The sequence below is a fragment of the Sebastes umbrosus genome, chromosome 23 (assembly GCF_015220745.1).
Source record: "Sebastes umbrosus isolate fSebUmb1 chromosome 23, fSebUmb1.pri, whole genome shotgun sequence".
Classification (NCBI taxonomy): Eukaryota; Metazoa; Chordata; class Actinopteri; order Perciformes; family Sebastidae; genus Sebastes; species Sebastes umbrosus.
This window is the reverse complement of record NC_051291.1, coordinates 2,875,586-2,888,848: the sequence shown is the minus strand read 5'-3', so window position 1 is coordinate 2,888,848 and position 13,263 is coordinate 2,875,586. Positions and strand designations below refer to the sequence as shown.

Here is a 13,263-nt window from a genome sequence, read left to right as displayed (position 1 = left end):
ACGGGAAGCGGGGAGTGGGCGGATTAGACTGCATGTCAGACCGAGTCGATCACTCTGCTACAGTCGAATAATTGTTGTTCTGCGATAAGATGTAGAAATGTTCAATAATTTGTTGTGTTGCCATAAAAGTTAGCTTTTTAAGCTTTGTCTCTCTGATGAGGTTTCACTCTTGGGGCGCAGAGTCTACTGTGTTGTTTCCACTCCGGCTTGTTGTTTGCTCAGTAATGTTGTCACTGAATGAAGGCCGACCCATGCCACGCTTTGCTCAAGGGCTTCATGGATAGCTAACACAGATCATGCTGCTTCCATTAGCGTGGTGGAGAGAGGTGCTTGGCACAATAGAGCGCCACAGGAATGAGTCCCTAAAACCCAGACATGAGTTAGCATTTTAACACTCCCTCATCTGGAAGTCAATGTTTTTTTCGAATTTTCCGACACTGGTGTTACTGATTACACGGGACATTTTACAAGAAAAGATGACGCTCAATATATGTAGAGCGCTTACTTTGATCTTTACCGTCGGATGGCTGTGTGTCTGGCCTCTCCGGTAGAGCTTTCTCTGCAGGGCCGCAGGTTTCCACCTGGCGCCGATGCACCGTGCGCACGGGCTGTGACCGCTCCGTCCTCCGCACGGCGATTACCTCATTATGGTTCCCTGATAGCATTGGGTTTAAATCCGAAGTATGGCCAAATAGGCACTTTTGCTTTTCGTTTTCAACACCAAATCCTCCGCCATCGTCTTGCCTGTCAACTTTCTCTTGAGACTCCGTACGGAGCAGACACTTTCACTTTCAGATTGTGGCGTCCGTCGTCCGACTATGTACTTAACTGAATTGATTTTATTTCTCTAAAAAAATCAAGCAATAGGCCGGTGGGGGCGGTGGGCAAGCGATGTAATCGGTGTGTGTCCGACCACCGTGTAACACCGGTAACACCAACTACGCTGCAAGCCTATTAGATGCCTGAAATAAGAGATTTTAAACGTATGTTCTACAACATAAAATACATCAATAAATACCCCCCTTAATGCGTCTTAAACAGGCCGGTGCTAACAAGTGGCTAACTGAGACTAAACGTCATCAGCCATGTATGTATCATAAACGTGTGTTTGCCACAGAGCTTATTTTCTGCACTAATCCAAAACCCAATGGAACAATCCAATTGGCTTTTTGTCGAGGGAACCCAGAGTGATGCTAACTTCCTGGTTGGCCTACAAAAATATGTCATCCCTGGAGCACTCTATGTGTGTTGCTTAAGAGTCCTCTTTCGGAGAGATCCTTGAATGTGTGTGAACTGGGTGGACTGCTGCAGGCTGATAGCCAAACTGTGGCTTTAATCAAGGCTAATGACGGAGAGAGGAGGTCGGTCTCTGGTTGCTTGCAACAAAAGGAAGGAGCAAAATTGAGTACATTATAGAAACACGATAGCTACTTGATGCAACGCTGTCAAGAGGTCCAGTTAAAAACCTAGTGAGGCTTTCAGGTACTTTTATTTTCTATCTGGTTATAAATTAACAGCAAAAATGCCTTAATTGTTACCTAAATGTGTGACCATGTGTGTGGCTCATTGGAATGAGGGCAAATCAACCAATTATCCATTGCTGGGGATGCAGTTACGTAACAACAGATTTCCAGGAATGGTTATGTTTTTGTTTTCTATGTTTTTGCCCACAAAAGAGACTCTGCAGGAGTCTTGGCTGCAGCTCAGGGGGTGCAGGCAGCTGGGCCGGAGCGAGTGTAATCAGATTGATAGTACTAGCCGAGGATCTGTGTTCATTTGCACTGAACAGCTGCTGGAGTCTGGACGGAGTTTAGCTCGATGCTACTTCCGACAACAGGACAGGGAATTAGTTTTGAACAAATTGTATTGCTCAGTGACATTTCCATTCAGACCACTAAAACACTTCTTATACCATATAAATGAATTATAGTAATCGGATTGAATTGTTTTCATTTCATTATTGAGTCAGATATTGTATTCATGTTGCTGTTTTCAGTGGTAGATCAAAGATTCAGATCCTTCGAGTTACTATGAGGAACTTTGAACTGGTTATGAAACAGTCTCTATTTAATAAAGCTGAAGTAGGGGAGATTAGAGCAAATACGATTAAAAAAAGTTATTTATATAAAACGGTCGCTATATCGTGACAGTAGTACATGAAACAGGTAACCTGAAAAAAATCATGTGCCTCTGTGTCCTCCGGTGTTCCTAACGGCATCTGCAAGATTTCACAGATCGGAGGAAAACAAGCAGTAAGAGCTGATCTGCTGTCCAGCTGCCGTCTATGAGAGCCGGCTGTCAATCACTCACAAACTCCGACCAAACGGTCAAACTAGGCAGCACTGATCAAATATGAATCAATATTATGGTACGGCAATGCCTATTTCTCCCCTCAAATGTTTTCGGAATCATCTTGTAGTGCACGGTTTAGCTGTAAAATGAGAACGTTTGTGACACCGTCGCCATTGTGATATCTGGAGAAGGAACGCCAAGCACAGCCAATAGGAACGCTCTCTCAATGAAATGACCTGTGATTGGTCAAAGTCTCCCTTCACGGGCTAGATTTTCTAAAGCCTGAAAACAGAGCCATGAGGAGGAGCAGAAGTCTAGTTTTCTCTCAGAACACTTGAATTACAATATGCTGAAAGGTTACTGTGGATTTTTTGTCCAATGATGCCAAAAATATTCTGCCTACTGCCACTTTAATACTGATGCCTCTATATGACCTACATAAGCAAACGAGACCATCAGAGAGAAGATGGGCTATTTGCAGAATGTACTCGATTTGCATCGAGGAGAACATCTATTGAATCATTGAAAATGTATAGATGTGGACATTTATTCAGAGGTCTGGAGCCAGACCAGATTAATCATCCATCACCACTCCCATGCTACAGTGTATGTGTCGCAATTGGATCCTCTCTGCATTAGTTTATGATGAAATGTAATTTATATACAGCTTTTAGTATTTGAGTAGTAATCCAGGAGGGATAAAACACGATGAATGAACACGCGCAGTTGTTGCTAGGAGCCTGCTTACAGACACTTCAGCTCTCCAAATCCTTCTTAACAAGAAAGAGATCCAGCTGTGAGCAGCCAGTTGTTTCTATTTCCTCATTGTTGAGCCAATCCTCGATGATCGGTAGGAGGTTTGAATTTCACTTGGCCAATGGCCTAGCTCACAGCTCTGCCATGCTGAGACTTGGACAGCATTATACTAATATTATGAACTCAGGTTTCTTTGTGTGAAAGCAATCATAAAATAGCGTTTGACTTTATTATTCTGTTCTGATTCCTCCATCATAATCATTGTAGATCTTCAATATTGCTACCACCGTTCCTCTTTTTACCCTGTCACCTCCATGCTGTCCCTGAGTCCCGAACCCCCCCCCCGCAGTGATGAAACCGAGACCACTCTACGTGAGGCCTACGGACCCACCCAGATACCCCCCACCTCACCTGTTTTGAAGGCTGACTTGCTGAAATGCTACAGCCTAAGGAAATGTTGTCTGCAGCCTGTGAGGTCGAACGTCGAGCCGAAATCCCCCCCCCAGCCCCACGCCTTCCTTCCTCATGAAAGATAAAACACGGACAAGACACAATATTGTCCCAACCAGCAGGCATCCTTTTTGTTTTAATCTCCTGGCTTCCCGGTCGCCTGTGACGCGACATCATTAGGTTTTATGTTGGCAACGGAGAGAGAGGATGAAAAACAGAAATCCAGAGGGGATTGATCCTGTTTGCTTGAGTGTCAGTATATGCCCCGCTGTTGAGAATTATCTCTTTATGGATTTCCTGTCAGGCCATACAAGGCTTCAGGTTTCCTTTTCTGTCCTCCTCCACCCCGTATCTGGAGCGGAAGTTAAATACTCCACATTTAATTTATCCTCCCAACACTTCTAGAGCCATTAGCTGTGAAGTATTTAAATTATTAAAAGGATGAAGTTATTCTCAGTATTCTGATAACAAAACTACTACGATACTTTAATTAAGTGACCTTTCTTTGCCCCCAAGTAAGCAAATGATGAGATGTAGTGAAAAGAAGTATTGAAAGAACACCAAAAAGAAAAAGCACCGTGAAGGCCTCAGTCTGCAGCTGCACCACAGTGTCCCTCTCTCAACGATACGATACGATTTCCATGGTTCCGATACGATTCAAGGACGATATTTGGCTCATCTAAAGCGATAAGATACGATTCAATGATTTGAAATCGATACAGTAACTTTTTTGCCAAAAATTCAATCATTGTGAAATAAATATGTGATATTGGACAGAGCAGGTCAGGATTCCTCAAAGTTTTTCCTGTAAGAGAATCAGGGATAAATTAATTATAGATATAAACAAGTAAACAACGATTAATGGCAAATACATACACCTTTTATTAGAAAATAATTAAAAGTGCAACTGCAGGAGCTGCTGCTTCAGTTCTCAAAATACAAGGCAGTGCAATATTTAATACAAAATATAATAAACCAACTTTTATTCAAGTTAAATGAACAGTGGTTTAACCTGCTGCTTCTGTCCTCATTTTCAATATAAACGGTAGATCATTAATACAGAGATCAACAGCTGATAGTGATCAAACAGCTGATAGTGATCAAACAGCTGATAGTCATCAAACAGCTTGGGACAGAATCATTCCTCTACAAACGCTGTTTAAATAATCTGCTGATAGTAATCAAGTAGTCCACCTACAGTGCTCCTTTGGGGTCTTTCATACATGAAAGCATCTGGAAAAACATTTTAAAACTACGTCAGACTAACGTTAGTTGAATTTCTGTTTTGTTTTTTACTTTACTCCCGTGATAATTTGCCTCGCGGACCGTCTGCTCTCCGGCTGGATACATGAGGCGGCCGATGCTTCGTGCACATAGATATCATGATGGGGACAACATAACACAGCTTTCCTGAACTGTCACATTAACAGAATGAAAATATGTAATTATTTATTTAGATTGAAAACTCGAGTTCTTTGTTTTCTCACAGTCTTTTAGTGCACACACTACAAAAGACCTACGTGTGTATGTTTTTATCTCTATTATATTGATTGCCCATACCTAACTGTATGCGGGTGAGTTTGTGTCTATGTGCATGTATGATGTGAAGGGGTGCGTGTATGCATATGTACTCATGTGTACCCATTGTCATTGTTCTGTGCACTGCAGGGAAGCAGCCATGCAGAGCACAGAAATTCAATGCCTCTTAATGCATATGAATATTTGAAAACCATTGTTCTGGGCTGTTTATGAAATTGTGTTCATTATACACCAGGAAGGAAATGTGAACTCATTAAGTCTTCATCTGCTCTCCATCTGCCTGTTTGCATATTCGACATTTGAATACATAAAACACTCGTTATAAGCTGCTCATTGTGAAGGTCGCTTGATATCAACGCCTACCTTTCTGCCTACTTTTCAAGTGTTTACCGCCGTGGCTCAGGTCTTACATTGGACGGTATCTTGGCCAACAGAGTGTCCTCTGGCCACACTCTCCGGGCCCATAATGATTAGACATTTTATTTACGGCGCGTGTCGCAGTTCCACTCCAGCTGTAAATCTACCACCATATGGGCAGCTCCCAAGATCTCTACCTCACACAGTCTACCTCGCCCCCCCGGCCCCCCGCCTGCCTGAACTCGGGCCTTGGCCACGGACCTGCCCCGTGTTGACAGATGTGTCAGTTCTTTGATGGATAAAGCCACTCTGGCGCTACCGCATGCTGGCCCAGACTCCGTGTTTTCACACTCAGCTACTGCTGCAGAGGAGGGTGGATGGTTTGGGAGGTGGTGGAATGCACAATGATGGCAGTTTGGCACAAATGACACTGCAGAAACAGCTGCAAAACTTTGCATTGCACAGATGTGCAGTATCCTCAGTTGCTCCTTTTTTCCTAACAAATACAATTAGCTTTTTTGTATTCTATGGTAATCTATGAGAATCAAGAAACTTGTTTCATTGTGAATTATACTTTGTAAAACAATATGTAACAAATAAATACATGGATATCAATTTATTTTATTATTATTTAGCCTATTATTATTAAAATAATAAATCATACACCATTAACTTGGTAAAGAAATCTTCAGAATTAACAGGAATTACAATTTAAGTGTCAAACTTTTTAATGTAGCAACAAATTGGTCAAAACTTAAACAGGAATTAAAATTCCAGAATATGATGTATATAGTATATAAACATAGAAATGAATTGAATAGATCAGCCCCGTTGTCACCGATACACAATCCAGCTATTTGAGTCATTATCAGCCTGATATCTGATCCAGTATTGGTGCATCAACCAGTAGAAGATGATCTTTGAATAATCATGTGTTATTGTTGTGGTCAGTAGAGCTTTATTGAATTCTCATGAATCAGAAACTCTTGCTATAGAAATGTGACATAATTAGCTTTCAGTTAAGCGGTTGTCAGTTTCATTCCAGTGTGTGCTGTAGGCCACTCTCATGTTTTCCGACAGCCCTAAAAACAGGAGTATGAATGCCTCCCTGTAATCAGCCTGGTTTTGATGTCAGGAGTTTACAGTTAGTGCTTATCTTAAAGAAGGAAATGAAGGCGGACATTCTGCTCGTGATTCTGATGATGATTCTAGAGAACTAGTCCTTTCAGTGATGTTGATGTCCCACTTACAAGATCAGCATCTGGGGGCAAAAGGACATCTCTAGGACAGTGGTTCCCAACCTATTTTCCTTGAAGCTCTCCCTACTTGTATCTAAGGAAAGCTGAGCCCCCTAAAAACTTGTTTTTACAAAGTCCTCCAACAAAATCCTCAATTTGAATAAAGTGAATTAGAGTATTAAATTAGTTAGTCTTTTTTTTTATTAAATCAGCTTTATTTAAAGAATAGAACTTGTCAGTTTCGTCAGCATGAATAAAGTGATGACGTCTTGATGGTTTCGCAAAGCAAATGCAATTACATAATATGAGTTTCTTTTGTTATTGTGGTTAAATGAATACAAAAATGTATGGTTACATTGCTACTAAACTGCCCCGTTAATACAGGTGCAATACAGGTGAAAATGTCGTTTTTGAAAGGCTAAACACCAACAATATGGACTAAATCAGATTATTTAGTAAGATTTTCCTTCTGAGTAGCAAAAAATATATCTTTTTAACTAGTTTTATATATAGACTAGGGCTGTTAATCGATTAAAAAATGTAATCGCATGATTGTCCATGGTTAATCGCAATTAATCACAAGTTAATCGCACATTTTTTATCTGTTCAAAATGTACCTTAAAGTGAGAAAGAGTTATTATCGCGTTACCTTTTACAGCCCTAATATAGACTTTTGTATAAAGTATCCAGTAAGTGTGTTATCATGATTTTAGTTACACATGTGCAAATCTAATTTTGACAACCTCAGAACAGACCCTGTGATCTTTAGTGACCCCCTAAAGGGGAGACCGGACCCCAGGTTTGGAACCACTGCTCTAGAGGACAGGGTTATCAAGTTGCTTAGGGAAATCAGTTCAGAATACTGTATGATCAAACTTTCAAGCTCTTGGAAAAAGTCACTGTAGATTGATTTTTACTTTGTTACTGCTGCTAATATATACTATGTATAAAACATAACAGATAAATCCCAGTAATTAGCTCGGCTTTGTAAATGCGACTGATTAATCCAGTGTCACAACAGCTGTTGTGAGAAGCTTCATTATAGCGTGTGGTAGGCGGGAGACTTTCCTATCACTGTAACCTAAATGGCTGTTCTTTCACTCCCAGGGCACAACCTCGATAACATCACAATAGCAAGTCACCATTTTACATGAACACGTCGAGCAGTTAATCAACATAGATATTCAACTTTGAGGAGTCCAATCGTATTTTTGTGAGACACTATAAAATGTTTTTTATTGATCTCTGGTGGGGATTTGAGTCCCATGTTTTTATGCCTCAGTCGTGGCTGGAGGCGTTATGTGTTCAGGTTGTTCATCCGTCCCATTCTCGTGAACGCAATATCTCAGGAACGCCTGGAGGGAATTCCTTCAAATTTGACACAAATCAACCAGTTGGACTTATTGAATTTGTGATGAACTGATTAGATTTGTGGTCAAAGGTCACTGTGACCTCACATCCATCCCATTCTCATTAACGCAATATCTCAGGGAACACAAATTTGGCACAGACATCCGTTTGGACTCGAGGATGAACTGATTAGATTTTGGTGGTCAAAGGTCACTGTGACCTTACGTCCGTCTCGCAATATCTCAGGGAACGCCTTGAGGGAATATCTTCAAATTTGGCAAAAATGTTTTATTTATCTGTCGGGTGCATTCCATAATGTTGTCAAGCACTTCTAATAATAATCAGAGCATTTCAGTGGCAAAAAAAAGCACTTGTAAGTGGACGTAAATTGAAGGTGCGCAATTGCTTGATATGATTACATTGCAGCCTGTTTCCCTCAATCCATCAATACTGGAACAATTTCAAAAATTATTGTCCCCATTAGTCAGTTAGACACAAAACATGGAAAATAAGGTCCATGTTAGGGCTGAACAATTTTGGAAAAATATGTGATTCTGATTATTTTGACTGATTTGCGATATTTCAGGGAATGATATTTTTTACATTGTTATTCTCATTTTCATTAACAGTGATTATGGTGTGATTTTTGCAGAGATCTATACCAAACAAATGTGTTTTCCTAAGTCTGAAGATTATGATGTGTAGGCATCCCTGCAGCACCATGATATTTAATTTAAATGGTAATTTGGCATACATTTCACCTCTAACAAATATTGTGCTTCCTGCTTGTGCACATTGCAATTTCGATAAGATTTTTGAAAGAAAAATACCCTTTAAGTTTTTTTGTTTTAATCTGCTGTAATCAATATTTGTATGTTAATGGATAAAATGACGAACCCACCGTTTGTATTGTGTGTATTAACACTCAACACTGCGGTTCCCCTCAAGAGTCTTTTAATCAATCAATCAATCAATCAATCAGACTTTATTTATACAGCACCTTTCAAACAAGAGTGTTTAAAATGGATTTAGAGACAAATGCACACCAAAAAAAACAATAAAAAAGTTCATTAAATAAGAAAGCACTAAGAGATGAATATTTAACATAATAAAAGATAAATAAAATACAAGGAAATAAAAATAACAATAAAAATAAATAAATAAAAATTATGAAACTACACAAAATAAGCAGATTGTATTAAAATAATACAATTTAATAAAAATAAGATGGAATAATAACGATCAGCAATAAAATGTTGATTAAATAAAATAGAGTAAAATAAACACTATAATGATGATGATAAATAAAATAAGTATTAACAATAAAAAACATAAAATTATAAAACTATAAAACACTACATAAAAGGCAGACTAAATAAATAGGTTTTTAGTTTAAACATATCAATATCTTCAGCTCTTCTCAGTTCCTCCTGAAGGTTGTTCCATCGGCTCGGAGCGTAACGGCTGAGAGGATTCAGAGGAGAGCGAATATTACACTAACATTTGGCCTGAATTGAAACATGATTTCAAATGAATGCTCGGCTCAAAGTAAATAAATAAGCCACTGTTTGCTAACACGTTAGGAGATAGTATAGTATGGTTGCAGGTAATTAATGCAAATTTAAGTTAAAGCCAACCTATTTATGTAAAGAATAACAACACCTTTCTAAGGCACCTTATGTTTGGCCTTTTTCTTTAATTCGTTACCCGTCTGTATTTGCAGCAACCACACAGTATGACGAGTATACAGTAGAGTAAACAAACTAATGAAATGATCTCCAAGAATGTACTGTGTTAGTGTTAGCTAAACAAATAGCTGCCAGTAATGAGTCAGCTGCTCAGCAGCAGTCTGCCAACTACAGTAAGACGATGCTCTCTTTCTCTTTGAGTCTCTTTCTATATTCTTTCCTTTATCTTTTCTTAGTCTCCTCAACATTTCCATGACAACATGTATTTATGGGGTGGAAGACTACATTTGTCTGATATTTGTTGCTTGAATAGAATGGCCAGTCCATTGAGTATTAGACCAGCATTTAGCTTTTGCCTTCATATCAACATGTTTTGATTCCAAGCTGAATACTCGGCAAAAGGTGCCCTTCAGATATAGAAAGACGAAGCTGTTGTTGTTATCTCTTCTTTCCCTGCTACTAAAAAGAAACTGGGTCAGAAATGTGCTGCGAGTGATGTTTAAACATTATGTAATATGTCATGGCATTTTATCCTGCGTAAGCACTCCTCGTCTTTTCAGGGGCAGAGAGAGCGTGCTGTGTTTGAGGCGTTGTTTGGAGGAGGTGAAGGGGGCTAATTTCTGTTTCAGCATGTGTGTCAGTAGAAGAATGAAATTATAAAAATTATATGAAATTATATTTAATAAATATTTAATATATATATTTATTTAATATATATATATATGTATATATAATGTCACATTTTAGCAATTAATTAATTGTAACATTTATTTTTAATATTATTTTGGTCACATTTGATGATATATTTATTTATTTATTTATTTATCGAGTATCTATTTATTTATTAATTTATTTTATATTTTGGCAGGTTCCGTCTTCCATATAGTTCCATATATTGTGACGTCTATTTGCTTTGAGTCATATCATTTGACTTTGCCTTAATCAAACACAGCAATCTGCTGCTCACCGTCCTGTAGTGCAGCAATACCTGCCCAATATCCAACCTTGTTTTCTGTATTTTGAGTCATACATGCACATTCGTGACCACATTCACTGACATCCTGGTGCCGTTGAATGCTTAACTCCTACGGTTTATCTGCCGTTTGGTTTGACACTTTACATGAAAACTGGCTCACTCTACCTTCTTTAAGTCCAACTGCTGTCTAACTAAAGAATGTGGTTGCATTGGGTGGCTCTAGTATGGGACTGGGACTGGAAATTCATAAAACAAACAACACAATTGTCAGCTGTCATCTTTCCCAGTGTGTGTGATCAGCTGCTGCGTGAGTGTGCTACTTTGCCAATCACACAGCTTCAGAAGAGCCTTTTAAAATGACTGATGATATTTATTTAAAAAAATTTTTAATGTATTTTCTTTTCACATGTTCCAGAAAAGATTATACAAGTAATACATTTATTTATTGATAAATGAATCTACCAAGTCTGCCCGTGTGGTTATCAAAGTATTGTTATATCTGATCACGCTGCTCTGACTCTGCTGCTGTCTCTCCCTGGTATCTCTTGTATAGACATCGCTGTTTGATTGCAACTCTACTATCTGATGAGAGTTTTTTAAAGGAGGAAACAGCAAATAGCTTTTTCCTTCAACTCAAACTAGAGATTGCAATTTTCTTGGCCGATTCAGATTTTTTTTTAGCAAATTCCGACTATTGCCGATCCTGATTTTCTTTTTTTTCTGTCCCAAAAAATAATTTCAACTGTCCCAAAGTCAGTGTAAACCATCAAAAATTCTAAACGTTATCCTTTTACCGTGTTATTGTCATCTATACGGGCATAAAAACACACAATCCAAATGATTAGGAAATTAATTATTGTATTTTTATTTAAATATTTGCTGTGATTAAAAAAATAATCTTGGCATTGATAGTTTGGGGTTATTGTTTTACTTTTGTTTTTTACCCGTGGTATGGAGAATCGTGGAATATCACTAGTACTGGTATTGAGTACTAAATTTCTGGTATCGTGACATCCTTATTTACATTGTACAATGCCTCTTGGTTGAAAAACAGTAAAAAAGATTTTAGAAAAGTAAGAAACATAAAAGAAACTGTTCTTATAATACTTGTAAGTTTTACAAAACTTTAAATAAGCATGAGCAATGAGTCAAACTTGAACCAGAAAGAGATCCATTGATCGGCCTGTCATGCATTCAGATGTACGAGTCAGCCACCAGCCTCCGCAGCTTGATTGTCGACGTATAGTCACCGAAGCTTTTCAGATGCTAATATCAGCCCGCCACATGTAGCGATCCAACTGTGTCTCTCATTACACTGTGCCAGGCTGCTTGTCACAATTCATATTTCTTTTTTTATTCGTGACACTTTGAGATTATTCATAGCCTTTCACTTTGTCTCTCTGTCAGTCTCCTCCCAACCTCCACGCACTCATCTGCATAATTAATCAGCACCAATCGTCAGGTGAGGCTTTTATGAAGAGCATCCACGCCGGGTTCAAGCGTCAAGTCTGTCAGTCAAGGGAATTGGCAACAGATGCCACGAGTTTGTCTCCTGTTGTAACCAAACAGAGGATGTGATGATCTGGTTTTGGGATCAGACTCTGTGATCTGTGATCATGGATGGCAGCGTTCTCATGCAGGTTGGAAAAGCAGAAGTTTGTTGATTAGAATTCATGGACTATTTAAGGAAGAACTAGGGTTGGGCAGTATTGAACTGACGATAGTGCTTTAAGAAAAACAACGATACACAAAATTATCGTCGAAAAAAAAGCTGGAGAGAGACGCACATAGATATAAACAATCTATAGATTGGAGATGCATATGTTGTAATACCCATAAGTAGCCACAGAGTGGCGGCAACGTAGAGGCAGTAAGCGCTGTTTTACACAAGGACATGCTGAGATCAGTAAATCAGATGAATCAACTGGTGATTGGTGTCTGCTTTTTTCACATCTGAAATGACGACACTGTAGTAGCTTGGAATGGCGGTCTCAGGTCTCACTCTCTCTGTCTCTCTCTTGCACACTTGCTAACGTTACGGGCCGAGAATGAATATAGCGCAAAATTCACAACATTATCAATACCAATATCGTGTTGAACGATAATCTCGTCATATTGCCAACCCGAAGAAGAACTATCTAGGACTCCTCCTAGCCTTCCAGTCCGTCGTTGCCCCTGTGACTGTAGGTCAGTGTTTTGTAACCCAGAGAGAGTAGCCAACATTCCCAATGCGTTAAAAAGAGATGAGCCAAGATTCAAATAGAAAACCACTATGTTGATGCTTCTCCAACAAAGCCTTATAAATCTACCTCTGACTGTTCAGTGACGGTCTCCTAATCCGTCCGCCTTATTGTTGTAAGCAGCTCTTAGTATTGTCTATCCTCTCAGACAGTAGCTCTAAGGTTCCTAACCAATGAGGACTTAGCGTTTGGCTTTCCCCTTCCTGATTACCTGAGCCATATCCAATCAGTGGCATTGTTTCCTTCGTCTTCCTCCTCACTGAGCCGCCCGCGGTCATGTTTCGGCTGCCCGCGGATTAGAGCAGTCCGCGGCGTCGCTCCAGGTCTCGTCAGACGGGCAGTTCTACGGAGCCACGTGTCCTCCCGAGGATGGAGAG

The 13,263-nt window shown here is 39.3% G+C and overlaps 1 protein-coding gene across 9 annotated transcripts in view; it reads left to right on the top strand.

Annotated features, from left to right (window-relative positions):
* The window catches only part of osbpl8 (oxysterol binding protein-like 8), an 85,463-nt gene that overhangs the window by 28,134 nt on the left and 44,066 nt on the right, over positions 1-13,263 (top strand). The window lies entirely within an intron of this gene.